This window comes from Pteropus vampyrus, unplaced genomic scaffold (assembly GCF_000151845.1).
Source record: "Pteropus vampyrus isolate Shadow unplaced genomic scaffold, Pvam_2.0 Scaffold302, whole genome shotgun sequence".
Lineage (NCBI taxonomy): Eukaryota > Metazoa > Chordata > Mammalia > Chiroptera > Pteropodidae > Pteropus > Pteropus vampyrus.
The window spans coordinates 1821406-1835034 of record NW_011889083.1 but is presented as its reverse complement, the minus strand read 5'-3'; the positions used below and the strand labels follow the sequence as shown (position 1 = coordinate 1835034).

The 13629-nt window shown below is 40.5% G+C and overlaps 1 protein-coding gene, 1 long non-coding RNA gene and 2 pseudogenes across 2 annotated transcripts in view; 2 read left to right on the top strand and 2 right to left on the bottom strand.

Annotated features, from left to right (window-relative positions):
• The window catches only part of RALA (RAS like proto-oncogene A), a 67342-nt gene extending 62486 nt beyond the window's left edge, over positions 1–4856 (bottom strand). The window contains exon 1 of the mRNA XM_011376698.2: positions 4632–4856. The gene's annotated coding sequence lies outside the window, so the exon portion shown is untranslated. The remainder of the gene's footprint in view (positions 1–4631) is intronic.
• A 1756-nt stretch (positions 4857–6612) lies between these two features.
• LOC111730158 lies at positions 6613–6731 on the top strand (annotated as a pseudogene).
• Positions 6732–9601: 2870 nt separating this feature from the next.
• LOC111730145 overlaps positions 9602–13629 on the top strand; it is a 19140-nt gene continuing 15112 nt past the window's right edge. The window contains exon 1 of the long non-coding RNA XR_002776570.1: positions 9602–9848. This is a non-coding gene — a long non-coding RNA (uncharacterized LOC111730145). The remainder of the gene's footprint in view (positions 9849–13629) is intronic.
• On the bottom strand, positions 11678–11796 carry LOC111730146 (annotated as a pseudogene).

The following is a 13629-nucleotide window of genomic DNA, read 5'->3' as shown; positions in this document are numbered from 1 at the left end:
TTAAGTTGTTTGTTCCTAACTGTTTGAGAAAATAAACTGTTTCGTGTTTCCTTTGACCTAGGTATGTGTTTCTTTTGACCTAGGGATGCTGTGAAAAATTACTAACATAATAAGGCTGCTGAGAACTGAGAAAGTTTGGGAACTTCTGGTAAAAGCCTGTGAAGGCTTTTAAGAGTGTACATGTGTATGCAGTTATGAGGTTACTGTGGGTTGTAGGTTAATGAAGGCACTGTCCGTAGTAAACACTGTGATAGATTTTATTGTAGCACATAAGAGGAGCAACTAACCCAATCCTGAAAGTTGTTTTTTGCTTTTTTTCCCCAAGGGATGGAGTCTGAGACAAGATACAAGCTGAGTTCTTAAGGATCAGGAGTACACTATGCTGCAGGAAGGAGTAGCTAGAATTACAGGAAGAGGAAATGAGGGACTGAGAAAATGCTAGCATTCCAGAAGTTTGGTATTGCTGGAACTATATATCCTGAAAGAAAAGAGATGAGGCTCTGAAGTTAAGGAAGGAGTAGATTTTGAAGCTTTTGCAGATTAAGGATAAAAGAAATGTGGTATTTCATTAATGGACAAGAAGGAGCTACAAAAGGGTTTTAAGCAGGGGAGTAATATGATAACCAAGTATGAAGAAAAAATTGGCAGAGGGGGCTATAAAAGGTTGCTGCAGTAATCCTGAGTTGATCTAGACAATGCAACTGAACTAAAGAATTTGCAATCACTCAGTAGTGTGGCAATCTCCAATTTCAATAGATTACTATGCTAGCTACTCAAATGCTTAATAAAGCAGGAGAGTGCCTGTGGCCCAGATGACCACAATCATGATCTTTGTGAAAACCAGTATCTCTGTCCCACCTTCACAATGCATCTGGAAGTAGAAGTCACTTCACAATCTTGCTGTTTTATTCTTCAAAGTGACACTGTCAAACCCTGATATTCAGTTTGAATAAGTGAATTCAGCAATGAAATTGGATCCCACACTTCAAAGAGACTACTCTGTCAAGCATTATGTCTAATGTATCTCATACAGAACTCTAATTGTGAAAGCCCTTAAGAACAGTATCATAATGTTTTATGAAAGTTTGCTTTTTCAGCTTGTACAGACTACCCTGTACAGACTACTCCCTTGACGATGAAGAATTAAATCTTCACCTTCAGGTATAATTAAATCAAAGATGCAAAATCTCTTCTAAACTTTACTTTCAAGTCTTTTAAAAATTCAGAGCTTTAATTTCATTTTTTCTATATTATAACCAAATCCTTATGAATGCAGTAAGATAGTAAGAAAGGTGTCTTCGAGCTAAAGAAAAAAAAAAGAGTAACTGTTATTAATGAGAGCTAGATAATGACTTGTTTTTTACATAGAGCTATATACTTTTCTTAAACCAAGAGATGAACACAACCTTTAAATTAAACACATTTAAAAATGCACTTAAAAAAAAAAATGAAAACTGCACAGGCTCTAAAAGAGTAAAGAGAATTCTAGCACTGAATACAGTTAGACGCTTACAGGAGTTCTGTCTTCTTTAAGTCTCCATCGTAAACCCAAAGAGAAAATAACATATAGTCTGAAATGGTGAAAACAGACCCAGTACACCTTTGCCACTTTTACCATTCTTCCATTCCCCCATAACCTCTCCCCCATCTCCTTTAGTGCAAGAAAAACAAACGAACAAAAAACAACGTGCTTTCAGAAAAGGTCACTACAAATAAGTTTCCAATAATCTTTTCAAATCTCAAATACTTCAGAGGTAAAAAGCAGTCATCAAACACCAGAGTTGAGTTCCTAATATTCTGTTTTTCCAGGACACTTATAAAAAATATGTAAAACCATTTTTTTTTTCATCACAGAACAGATAGAAGGTGATAACACTGCATTTGTAGACACACTGGAGATAAACAGAAGAGTGGCTACTGCCTGAGACCACCTGGCCAGGGTCACTAGTAATCCCAGGCCCCACAGAATCTCTGCTTTCCTGAAGCTCAGCTCAATCAGAATTTCGTTTTCTTCAGCCTTTTAGGATTAACTGGAATATCCAATGCTCTCAGAAATCATTAATTTTACTTTCAAATCCAGCCTCTACTACACACGAGCTGCCTAACTCCTGGCATATAACTTCACTTAGCCTTAGTAAAGTGTAGGCAAACCACCTATCTTGCAGAAGTATTGTGGAGATTAGAAATAATATAAGTAACACTCTTATCACAGTGCTTGGTAGGCAATCAATGTATGAAGACTTATTATCAGGAGGGTTGATGAATTAAAAAAGGAAAATCTGACCTCTGTACAGTGGTAAAGTCAATAAGACAAATTTCAGGTTTCCTTCTCCTTTATGTCCAAGAATTAAAACATTTTATAAAACAATGGAAACTATACACTGTCTCTCTCCTTCTTCAAAGTCATAATCTTCTCCCTCATTAACAGCCTCTTACTCTAGTATTTTTAGGTGATTGTCCTCACTACTCAGGGTTCAAGAACATACTACACTGATGTATACATACATATACACATATACATGTATGTATGTACACACACACACACACACACACACACACACACACAAACACATACAAGAAGTGATACTGGTAGATTTATTTACATTCTATAGAAGCTGAGCTTGGAAAACCAGCGCAGGACCAACACCAGATATTTGGAAAGAAGATATCAGCACTTTTTCATCTGGACCTCCTTAAAGTGAAAGTAATCCAATGATCTACAGAAAAAAATTATCCCCCCACACAAATGGTAGACAAGATTCTTTCCTATAATTAGCCCTTTTTTCCCTGAAAGCCCTGAGAAGAAAGTGTTGTATGAAGAACTGCTTCAAAATACATGATACAGCTGACTGTACACTCAGCAGACATATTAGAGACCAGTATCTTAATCTCTGAAAAGAAATGTGAAAGTGGCTATTGGTAGGTAAACCATGCCAAGGCCATATCAAGATGTCAGAGGCTTTCATGTATCCATGAGAAAAAATGAGCCACTATAATCAATTCTGTGATGTCCCAGGTTTTCCAAACAGTAGTAACTCCCAATTTCCTCTTTTTGATTAAGATAAGGTATGATTCTCAACTCTAACTTAAACCTACTATCACCAGGAAATTTCTTGATAACCTTGGACAAACATGCTCAAGTAGTACTGGGAATACAACTTATTACAGTGCTCAATCACAATACCCCAAATATAAGTTTACCCTGTCAGAGGAAGATACAGTTTTGGAAGGACAGCAAAGTCTGTATGTGTCAAGAAACAAAAACACCAACAAAAAAAACCCCTAGACCAACATAATAAATGATTCCTGGGCGGCAACTGTGAGATCACCCATGCATTCATTTATTTAGTGAAGAAATGAATAAACAACTTCTATATTCTAGGCCACATTGAATGGAAACACAGGGATGAGTAAGACATAGCTTCTGCTCTGAAGGAATTCATTCTAAAAAAGAACGTATTTACAGTCACAATCATTTTATTGTAATACTGTATTAATAGACAAAAACATAAATAAGATATATTTAAATGTATTAGTATAATACATTTATACTAATTGTATTAGTATAATACAAATGTATAAGCTAAAAGGAATGTTCTCCACTCTGAGTTAACTAATGAAAATTGTTACCCAACTTTTGGAACATGACTAAAGTTGTAATTTACTTTCAAGACTAGAATTAATCTCTGACACATGTTTTATAAAGGCTTCCCCCTACCACAGCCACCAAACACAATTTGTAAATTAGGTGCTTTTCAGCTTGACACGTAGGGCGTGGCACTGGAGTTCTCTCTCACACAACCTCAATGACACTTGGATGCGCTCTCAAAAGACTGGACATTCTGGTTTCCGAGCAAAGGCCAGTTAACTCCTTAATCCTCCCTAAACCTTGAAACAACACTGCCACCTCTCTGCGTGGTCACCCCAGCCCACTTACATACATATACCCAGGCTAACTCATACAAATCACACCTTCCACTTCTGGAAAATTTTCAGGAACGAACGACAGAGGAAACACTCACTGAAAATATCTATATTCTCTTCCTCTATTTAAAGGTCGAATTACCCAAATATGGGCCAACCTGTCCAAGAGCCTAGGACCAGTTATTCGGGTCAGTGAGGAAAATGTAGACTTCAGTCTGAAAAAGCCATTCTTTTAACTGGCACAAAACCCTGGCGGGGATGCTTAAAATGTAACTGCTCTAGTACATGCAAGGAATGGAAAGAAAGAGGAGAGGAGAGGGGCGGAGTGAGGCGCGGGGACATAGGTGGCGACGGCGGGTCGCCCAGGTCGCGGGCACCGCCCAAGCGGGGACCTACGCGCGTGGAGTCAGAGATGCGAGGTGACCTTACGACGAGGCCAGCTTGGAGCGGGTGCCGGGCGTGGGGAACTCGCCGCAGCCTCCCGTCCTCCGGGGTGCACTTGCCCGCAGAGCGGCGAACACCGCGCTCCAGATTCCAGCCCAGACTCGTCCGGCAGCTCGTTCCCGGGCAGGACGCGGGACGTGCAATCTCGGCGGCCGGCCCTGATTCTGGGCCTCCACCCACCCCCGTCAGGACCCCCACCCCCTGCCACCGCCCCTTCGGCGGCCCGCACCCCTCCTGCAGTGGCCCGGGCGAGCATCGCTCACCTGCACTGCAAACCAGTCTACTGCCCTGCGGGCTCCGGAAGCTGCGACTGAGCTGGCTCCGGCCAGAGTTCTCGGCCCTTGTCCGGGACACTCCACGCCGGGAGCGGCAGGAGGAGGAGTCCGACAGGCGGCGGTGGAGCCTGGGCGGCAGGAGGAGGAGAACTCCGGGCGCCCGGCTCTCAAGAGTTCCACCCTCCTCCTGGCCGCTCTGCAGCAGCTGCAGCAGATCACTTCCGGGGCGCTGGAGAGCAGGGCGGGGCTGGAGGGGGAGGGATTTCCTGTCCTAGGCAGAGAGGAGGGTGTCTGGGGCCGGGCTGGAGAACAATGGTTGGGAAGGTGCAGGTTATCCGGAGTCTACCCTCTGCGTGCTGAACGCAGGCTGAGCTGCCTTTCGGGTGTTCCTTCCTCCTCCCCCCTCCATCCCCCCGCCCCGCCGCGTTCCCTGCGCCCGACAAGGTGAAGTCACCTCCCGGGGGCCCGGGAGTGGACGCGGCCTCGTGGAGATTCCCGGATCTCGGCGTCGCTATGTCCTTGTCTCTCTTCTGGGAGCAAGAAGGGCGTTCTTGGGAGAAGGAAGGGAGATCAAAGGCCGCCATCTTGCTTTTGGGGGGCAGCCCCTTCTCCCGGGGTGTCCTAGTTTGGAGGCCTGTCCGGCCTCTGGCGGGGGTTTCCTGGAGTGGAGCCGGCGAAATGGCTGGTCGTAGGCCGAATCCTAGGAGATGGGTCAGTCGCCTGCCCCGGGCCTCATATCTAACTGCGAATCTGTGGAGAACTCACTTCCGCGGATTGTCTGGAGCCTTTTCTGAGCGGGCTCCAGCGCCCTACGACACTGCAGGTCTGATGTGGTGTTGAGATCATTCTGCGGCCCCACCCTGTGATTTGGTAGCTTAAGTTAGAAGTAGTTGCACAGAATCGGTTGCTTTATTTAAATTTTTCCACAGATTCGAAATAGATTGTTAGCCACATATTTGATAAGGCTCCAGAGCCTTATCTCTTTGACATTTATTCTCTTATCTACACCCTCCTGCCTCCAAATTGAGTACTAAGTCCGTGCTTGGCACGACCCATTTAAGGAATGCCCATTCTTGTGGGTAGACAGACATGAAAGTATATAATTATGATTGGAAGTATGGTATGTAAAGGTATACAGAGGAAAGAATGGATGACTTTACTAACTCTGTGTTAGATTTTAAAGATAAACAGGGGTTTTCTAGGACAAAAATAGGGGATGGAATGGCAAATCCAGATCCTAACAGAAAGGTCATGCAGCACGAGGACAAATAATGTGTTGAGAAGTCTGAGTGGTAATTACAGGACTTAGAAGTTCAAGCCTGTTACTGAAAAAGATGAAGCTGGAGAAGCAACAGTCAGATGATGAGGACTATCCTAGCGTGGTGGGGCAATGAATAATGACCCAGGATAGTTGTACAATATAAGCTGTGGGTGGAGGACAGATTAGTTGGGAGGAGCACCATGGCAAGCAGATTGCTCGTAAACCAGCCATTAGAGAAATCAAGAAGAGACTAGGATAAGAGGACCATTATGTGAGTGGTGGTGGGCATCCAAAGGTAGATTCCTAAAATATTCAGGAGACAAGATCAACTGATTTGATAATTGATTGGTGAGGTCAGATCCTGGGTAAGGGGAGTGGCCATGATACCATGTTTTGCCTTCTGAGGAGGATTGAGGTAGATTTTACCAAATGAGGTAAAGAGTTAGGATGGAATGGGGGAAGGTGCAGAAAATAAGTGCCATTTTGGACCTGGTCAGTTTGAATGAAGTACCAGTGGTGCTTATGGCAGTTGCTATGTGGATCTACAACTAGAGAGGATCCAAGCTGAATTTAGAAACACCCAGGTTTGTATTACCACATCCCGGCAGCCTGCAGTCTCACTTCATTAAGCACAGTTTCAAAACCACTTCTTCTTTCTCCCTACCTTTTCTTAGGAAAGTTGCTGTAGTATACATTTAAAAAATCCCCGTCTACGGCCATGTCACCCTGAACACAACCAATCTCATCTGATCTCGGAAGCTAAGCAGAGTTGAGCCTGGTTAGTACTTGGATGGGAGACCGCCTAGGACAACCAGGTGCTGTAGGCTTAAAAAAAAAAATCCCCATGTGATTTATACCCCCCATAGGCTAACACTCAAATGCTTAATGGTCTAAAGATCATAAAGTTAGGCTTGCAGGGAATTGAATATGACAATGGAAACTAGAATAGCACCATAAACTCGTAAAATGAAATACTGTTTTAACAGAAAGGGTTTTTTAAATTTAATAATCGATAATAGCTTAACTAAACTGGTCACAGATGAAGGATTGAGGATGTTAGGTTGTGCAAATCTGCTGAATGGAGAACTAGGAGGAGGATGACTTAAAGAATGAGCAATGGGAACACAATGAAAGACACCTTCGAAGTCATTTGTCAGCCTGTCTCAGCTGCATCTTGGTTGTTCACAGCTATGCCAACCTGGCTTAAAGCAATGAGAAATAGAATGGTTCATTTTGAACAGATACTTCAGAAAACCACAAAGCAAAAACCCTATAAATAATAGTGTCAAAGATTATTCATTTTTATTCTGTATTCCTATAGAGCAGTATTTTTGAACCATCACCTTTAGTTCTTAGATTATATAAATACATTATTCACAATATTCCTAGAATAGAGACACATTTAGATATATTAACCATAAAATGGATAATAAACTGAACTAGAAATGAGAACAGTGTTCGAGTCCCTTTTTGTTCATTGTATGGCCCTAGTGAAGTCACTTAACTTCTCTATGACCTAGTTTCTTTGTAAGATAGTGATAACTTTCTCCCAGCCTGTCTCTCAAAGATATAAGTAATAACAAATTAATACTCTAAATACTTTTTGAGGTACTTGGATGAGAGGGCATAATTGTAAGAACATGTTATTAATTAGCATTGACATAGTAGAACTCATGAGCATACCTAAATTTGCTGCTCTTCTCTTACTCAGCGGTCTCCAACCTTTTTTGCAACAGCATGGATGGACCTTGAAATAATACTAAGTGAAATAAGCCAGACAGAAAAAGTTGAAAATCATGATATCACTTATATGTGGGATATAAACCTAAAAGCAAAAAATGAATAGGACAAACAAAGACTCATGGACATGGACAATGGACTAGTGGTTACCAGAGGGGAGAGGAGAGCGGGGAGGTAGACGGGATGGGAGGCAGGGGGGATTTAAATAATTTCTTCAATTAAATAAATTAATATTTTAAAAATATCTTTTCACTGTTCTTTTGCTCTTCTTTTAGTCAGCGGTCCCCAACATTTTTTGGCACCAGGGACTGGTGCTCCTGTGAGAATCTAATGCCTGATGATCTGAGGTGGAGCTGAAGCAGTGATGCTAGCACTGGGGAGTGGCTGCAAATACACATGAAACTTCGCTTGCCTGCCCACTGCTCACCTCCTACTGTGTGGCCTGGTTTCTAACAGGCCATGGGCCGGTACTGGGCCGCGTTCTGGGGATTGAGGACTCCTGCTTTTACTGACTACATATGATAGGGTTGGATGGAAAGAGGGAGAGGAAAACAGCAATTTTAATTTTTAAAATTATTTTTACCATATTCTATTACATAATTTTAAGGTTAAATGAGTTAATATCTGTAAAGTGCTCACAACATTTGACACATGGCAACTACAAATGTTAATAAGTCTCCGTTGTCTAATTACAACATTTGCTTTGCCCAGGGTTAATTTAGGTAAAATTGTATTAGATATAAACATTTCTATGTAGAAAAGTATGTAAATAACAATGGAATCCTCAGCATTTTTTAGTCATGGAAGCTTTGAATTTGTATAGCTGAAAATATTTCTATATTTTAATCTTTTCTGATATATTATGAGAAGTGTTAATATACTTATTAAATAAAATACTGGATTTGCAGTGTAGTATTTTTATATCTTTATTTAAGATGTGATTATAGTTAAGGTACATAGGATGATGTATTTTACATTGTTCTATTATTGAACTATCTCTAAAATTGATTCTTATTATGTAATCAACTTTTTTCCCTGGCTTTATTGAAATATAAGACAGTTAATTGCTCATATTTACATTGTACAGTTCAATGAAGTTTTTTCGATTATAGTTGGCATAAAATGATATATTAGTTTCAGTTGTATAGCATAGTGATTAGAGATCCACATAACTCGCGAAATGATCACCGCACTAAATGTAGTACCTCTCTTCCCCCTTACATATTTATTACAACATCATTAACTATTTTCCTTATGCTACACTTGATATCTCCATGTCTATTTTGTTACTATCCATTTGTACTTCTTAATCCCTTTGCCCTTTTTCACTATTTCCCCAACCCCCTCCTACCTAGTAGCCCTCAAAATATTCTCTGTATCTATGAGTTTATTTCCATTTTGTTGTCATTGTTGTTTATTTTGCTCTTTAGATTCCACATGTACGTGAAATCATGTGGTATTTGTCTTTCTCTATCTGACTTCATTCTGCGCAATACCCTCTAGGTCCATCAAGGCAATATCTTTTTCCATCCCTTTCCTTTTAGTCTGTGTGTGTCTTTCAATCTGAAGTGAGTCTCTCGTAGGCAGCATATGTAAAGGTCTTGTTTTCTTATCCATTCAGCCACTCTGTCTTTTGGTCAGAGCACTTAATTCTTTTCCATTTGAGGTACTTGTTGATAGGAATGTAGTTATTACCATTCTTTATTCATGTTTTTGATACATGTTTTCTTTCTTCTTAAAGAAGTCCCTCCAACTTTCCTGTAATACTGGCTTGGTGTTGATAATTTCCCTTAGCTTATTTTTGTCTGGGAAGCTCTTTATCTGTCCTTTAACTCTAAATGATAGCTTTGCTGGATAAAGTATTCTTGGTTGTAGATCCTGGGTTTTCATCACGTTGACTATGTTGTGCCATGCCCTTCTGTCCTGCAAAGTTTCTTTTGAGAAATCAGCTGCCAGTCTTATGGGCTCCCTTGTAGGTAACAGACTGCTTTTTTCTTGCTGCTTTTAAGGTTCTCTCTCTGTATTTAACCTTTGGCATTTTGGTGATGATGTGTCTTGGTGTGGGCCTCTATGAGTTCATCTTTTCTGGGACTCTCCGAGCTTCCTGAGGTGGTATGTCTATTTCCTTGACCAGGTTAGGGAAGGTTTCCATCATTATTTCTTCAAATAGCTCTTCAACTTCTTGCTTTCCTTCAGGTACCCCTGTGACACGGATATTTTTACCATTAGATTGTGTCCCATAGGCTCCTTAAGTTATTATTATAGTCTTGGCTTCTTTTTTCTTGCCGTTCTGATTGCATGTCCTTGGCTTCCCCATCCTCTATATCGGTGGTTCGATCCTCTTCTTCCTCCACTCTGTTGATTCCCTCTAATATACTCTTCATCTCAGATAATGTGTTCATTTCTGACTGGTTCCCTTTTATAATTTCCATTTTCATTTTTATGCTTTTTATCTCTTGTTAAAGTTCTCACTGAGTTCATCTACTCTTCCCCTAAATTCATTGAGCATCTTTATAACCAGTGTTTTGAACTCTGCCTCTGTGAGATTGCTTGACTCCATTATTCCTGGATCTCTGTTCTGTTCTCTCATATGGTTTCTGCTGCTTTGTCTTCCCATTTTGGCTGCCTTTCTGTGTTGCGTCTGTTTCTATATACTAAGCAAAGTTCCTAAGGCTCCCGGTCTTATTAGCATGACTTTGTGTAGTAGGTGTCCAGTGGCACTGTCCTGAGAGGGGCTCAGCTGTAGGCCAAGTTTAGCCCCAGCCTGTGCCCCTCTGGCTACCTGTTAAGACTCAGCAGGCAATCCACAGATGCTGCGCCTCATTTGCCTCAAGAGGCTACGCCAGAAACCATGGTTAGCTGCCTCCAGTGTGATTCTTGGAGTTGGCTTAGCAAGGAGCATTGGACTCGCAGAGGACACAACTGAATGTGGCTTGGGTGGGGCCGTGAGTTGGGGGAGGTGGAGTTTCAGGGAATCTTCTGGGCGAATGACTTCTGTTAGTCAGTTCAATGTCTCAGCTATGGTGGTGCTGAATCCGCACACTGGGAAGGGGAGGGCTCAATAGAGGAACAGTGGATACCGCCAGCACTTCTGCCCGGGAGAGAGCCCTTGCTTGCTCCCACAACTCATTGTACCCCTGTGAATCCCTGTCTTTCTCTCCAGGCAGCCGATGGGGCACTGGTGCTCCGAGCAAGTAGGTCTGTCACCTCGAAAGTGGTGTCTGCCGCTGCCGGCTGCCGCCGCTGCAGCCTCTGCCCCACTTGGCCGTTCTGGACCAGGAAGCCTCATGTCTTCGTCCCCTCCTACCTTCTACTGTTGTAGGTTGATTTCTTATTTCTCTCCTTAGTTGTAGTGCTTCCATTCATCTAGATCCCAGGTGACTTTGCTTACTATTTGCTCTGTGTTTCTTTCACAACTTTGTTTTTTTTTTTTTGCAAAAGGGATCAACAAAGCCTCTATCGTCTACATCATTTTTCCCCCTCCTCCTGTAATCAAGCATTTTTTAGAAGCCATTGTATGTTTGTATTTACCTTCCAAATGAAATATTTTCCTTGAAGGAGGTAATAGATATCTTTTATTATATTTAATTTCTCTACTTCTCTACAGGTTTCTTCATAGTCTTTCAACCTTAAACAAGTTTTTGTACTTGTGAACTCATTAAATAAAATTATACATTTTCATCATCAGTAAATGAAGGACACTTTCAATATTTTTTAAGGCTCTTTGATACATTTTGACATTGTTTCAAAATATGCCTTTGGTTAGCATCTGTCACTATGAAAATTGATACCCATTTTAGTTTTTTTCAATTTTATAGGTTGCATTATTTTGCCACATATCCAGCATCAATTTCTAGTGGCAACTATATTCGTGTGTGTGTGTGTGTGTGTGTGTGTGTGTACAGATACACAGAACACCTTCATATCTTTTTTTTTATTATTATTTTTTTAGGCAAGGCAACTCTTGGTTGACCTTACAGATTGCAAGGACCTTGTCAGCTTACAATCCCTTATTTTATTTTTTATTTTTTTATGCCTACAGCACCTGGTCTTCCTAGGTGGTCTCCCATCCAAGTACTAACCAGGCCTGTTCCTGCTTAGCTTCCGAGATCAGATGGGATCAGGCTTGTTCAGGGTGGCATGGCCGTAGACACTTTCATATCTTTATGTTGGATACTAGTTTAGTTTTTAATATATTTCACTAAAATGAATTATTTTATCATAAATTAATTGATTTGTCCTGGGAAAGGGTAGAGGTAGGGATGGACCACATAGAAGGTATTTATAAAGCCAGGAAAGATCTGGTAGTTAGAATGGATTATTAGACCAGAAGGTACAGATCTGCAAAGTCAGAAGGAAGAATTAGAAGCCGTCATCGGTAAAGCAGCTATTTGAGTCCAGAGTCTGCTAAGGTGAGAGAATTAAATTAGCATTTATTGAATATTTACTATTTTTCAGACATTGTACCAGGCACCTTACTAAAGGACTGTCTGGCTAGATCCCACAAATCTAGGTGGTTTAAACTTGGTAGTCAGAAAATAGTATTAATAAGAAGGACACTTGAACAAATTCTATTACTCTCTGCCTTTTAAAATATTTATATTGTATAGTTCATTATAGGAATTAAAAGTTAAATGAGATAGTGCATATTGATTATTATAATCAAACCTGTAACTTTTGGACCATACCAATCCCTTCCTTCTTCACTCTTTTCACAAGAGAAGGCCATTGTTTGGTCTGTATTTTGAATCTCAGTTGTGTATTTGAGGATCTTACTTCATCAATTATTCTCTTTCTGTTGTTACTTTAGCCCCTCATAGTACTGGTTCCTTGCCATTAGCATGTTCATTTGTTTAAAGGGTCTCCCTCATACATATTCTCTCTCCCTCTAGCTTCTACCCAAATTCTCCTTCCTTTCATTAAAGACAAAATTTTGACAATATTTTATGCTTGCCATCTCTACTTTCTTATCTCCAGATTACTCAGTTGTAATCAGACTCATATTCCCAGTACCGCTGTGAAACTACTTAAATATGGCAACATTCCAAGGAATTCTAAGGCTCTTATCACTCTAGTCTATTCTACAAATTCTGCTTGGATGATCTCATCTATGCCCATGGTTTTACTCTACATCGATGACTTCTACATTGTAGACTTCTACATTGATGACTTCTAGCCATGAGTTCACTCCTAAACTTGAAAACTGTATATTCAATTCCCTATATGATATCTCTTGGATGTTTTATGGGCACCCACCTCAAACACAGTATGTCCAAACTGAGCTGATGCCATCACACACCAAGTGACCAAATGCAGAAATCTAAATGTTTACTTTGAATCTCTGTCTTCCTCAATATCCACTCAATCACCAGGCTCTGTTAAACCTTCCTCCTTAGTACATCTCAGAAGCATCCATTTCACTCCATTTCTACTACTACTTCCCTAATTCAAGCTATTGTTACCTGCTTACTGTTATTGCAGTATAGATCCAGTGGTGTCTTTTCCTCCTCTAAATCCACTCTTCACACTCCAACCATTATGATCTTTCTGGAAAGCAAATAGAATCATATCACTCTTCTGCCTAAACTTCAATACTTCCATTAATCTCAGGTTAATCTTAATTCCTTCATATGTCTTATACAGCCTTACACAATCTAATTTCTGTTTATCATTAGTCTCACTGCTGGTCACTTACCATTTCCCTCACCACACAGATCTAGCTCCAAGAATATAGGCGTCCACTTTTGTATATACTGCACTCCAAAAATATGTATGAAAGTTAAATGAGCAAAAGTAAGACATATTAGACCAGGTTTTAAAGATTATAATATAAATATTATAAAATTCCCAATTGTTAAATAAAGGTTTTAGTTTTTAACCCCAGCCATACGTATACATGTATATTTAAACAGAGTAAACACTAAATATGATAATTTAACATACTTCTAATCTTATTTTGGTGACAGTTAGTAGACAAAATTTATT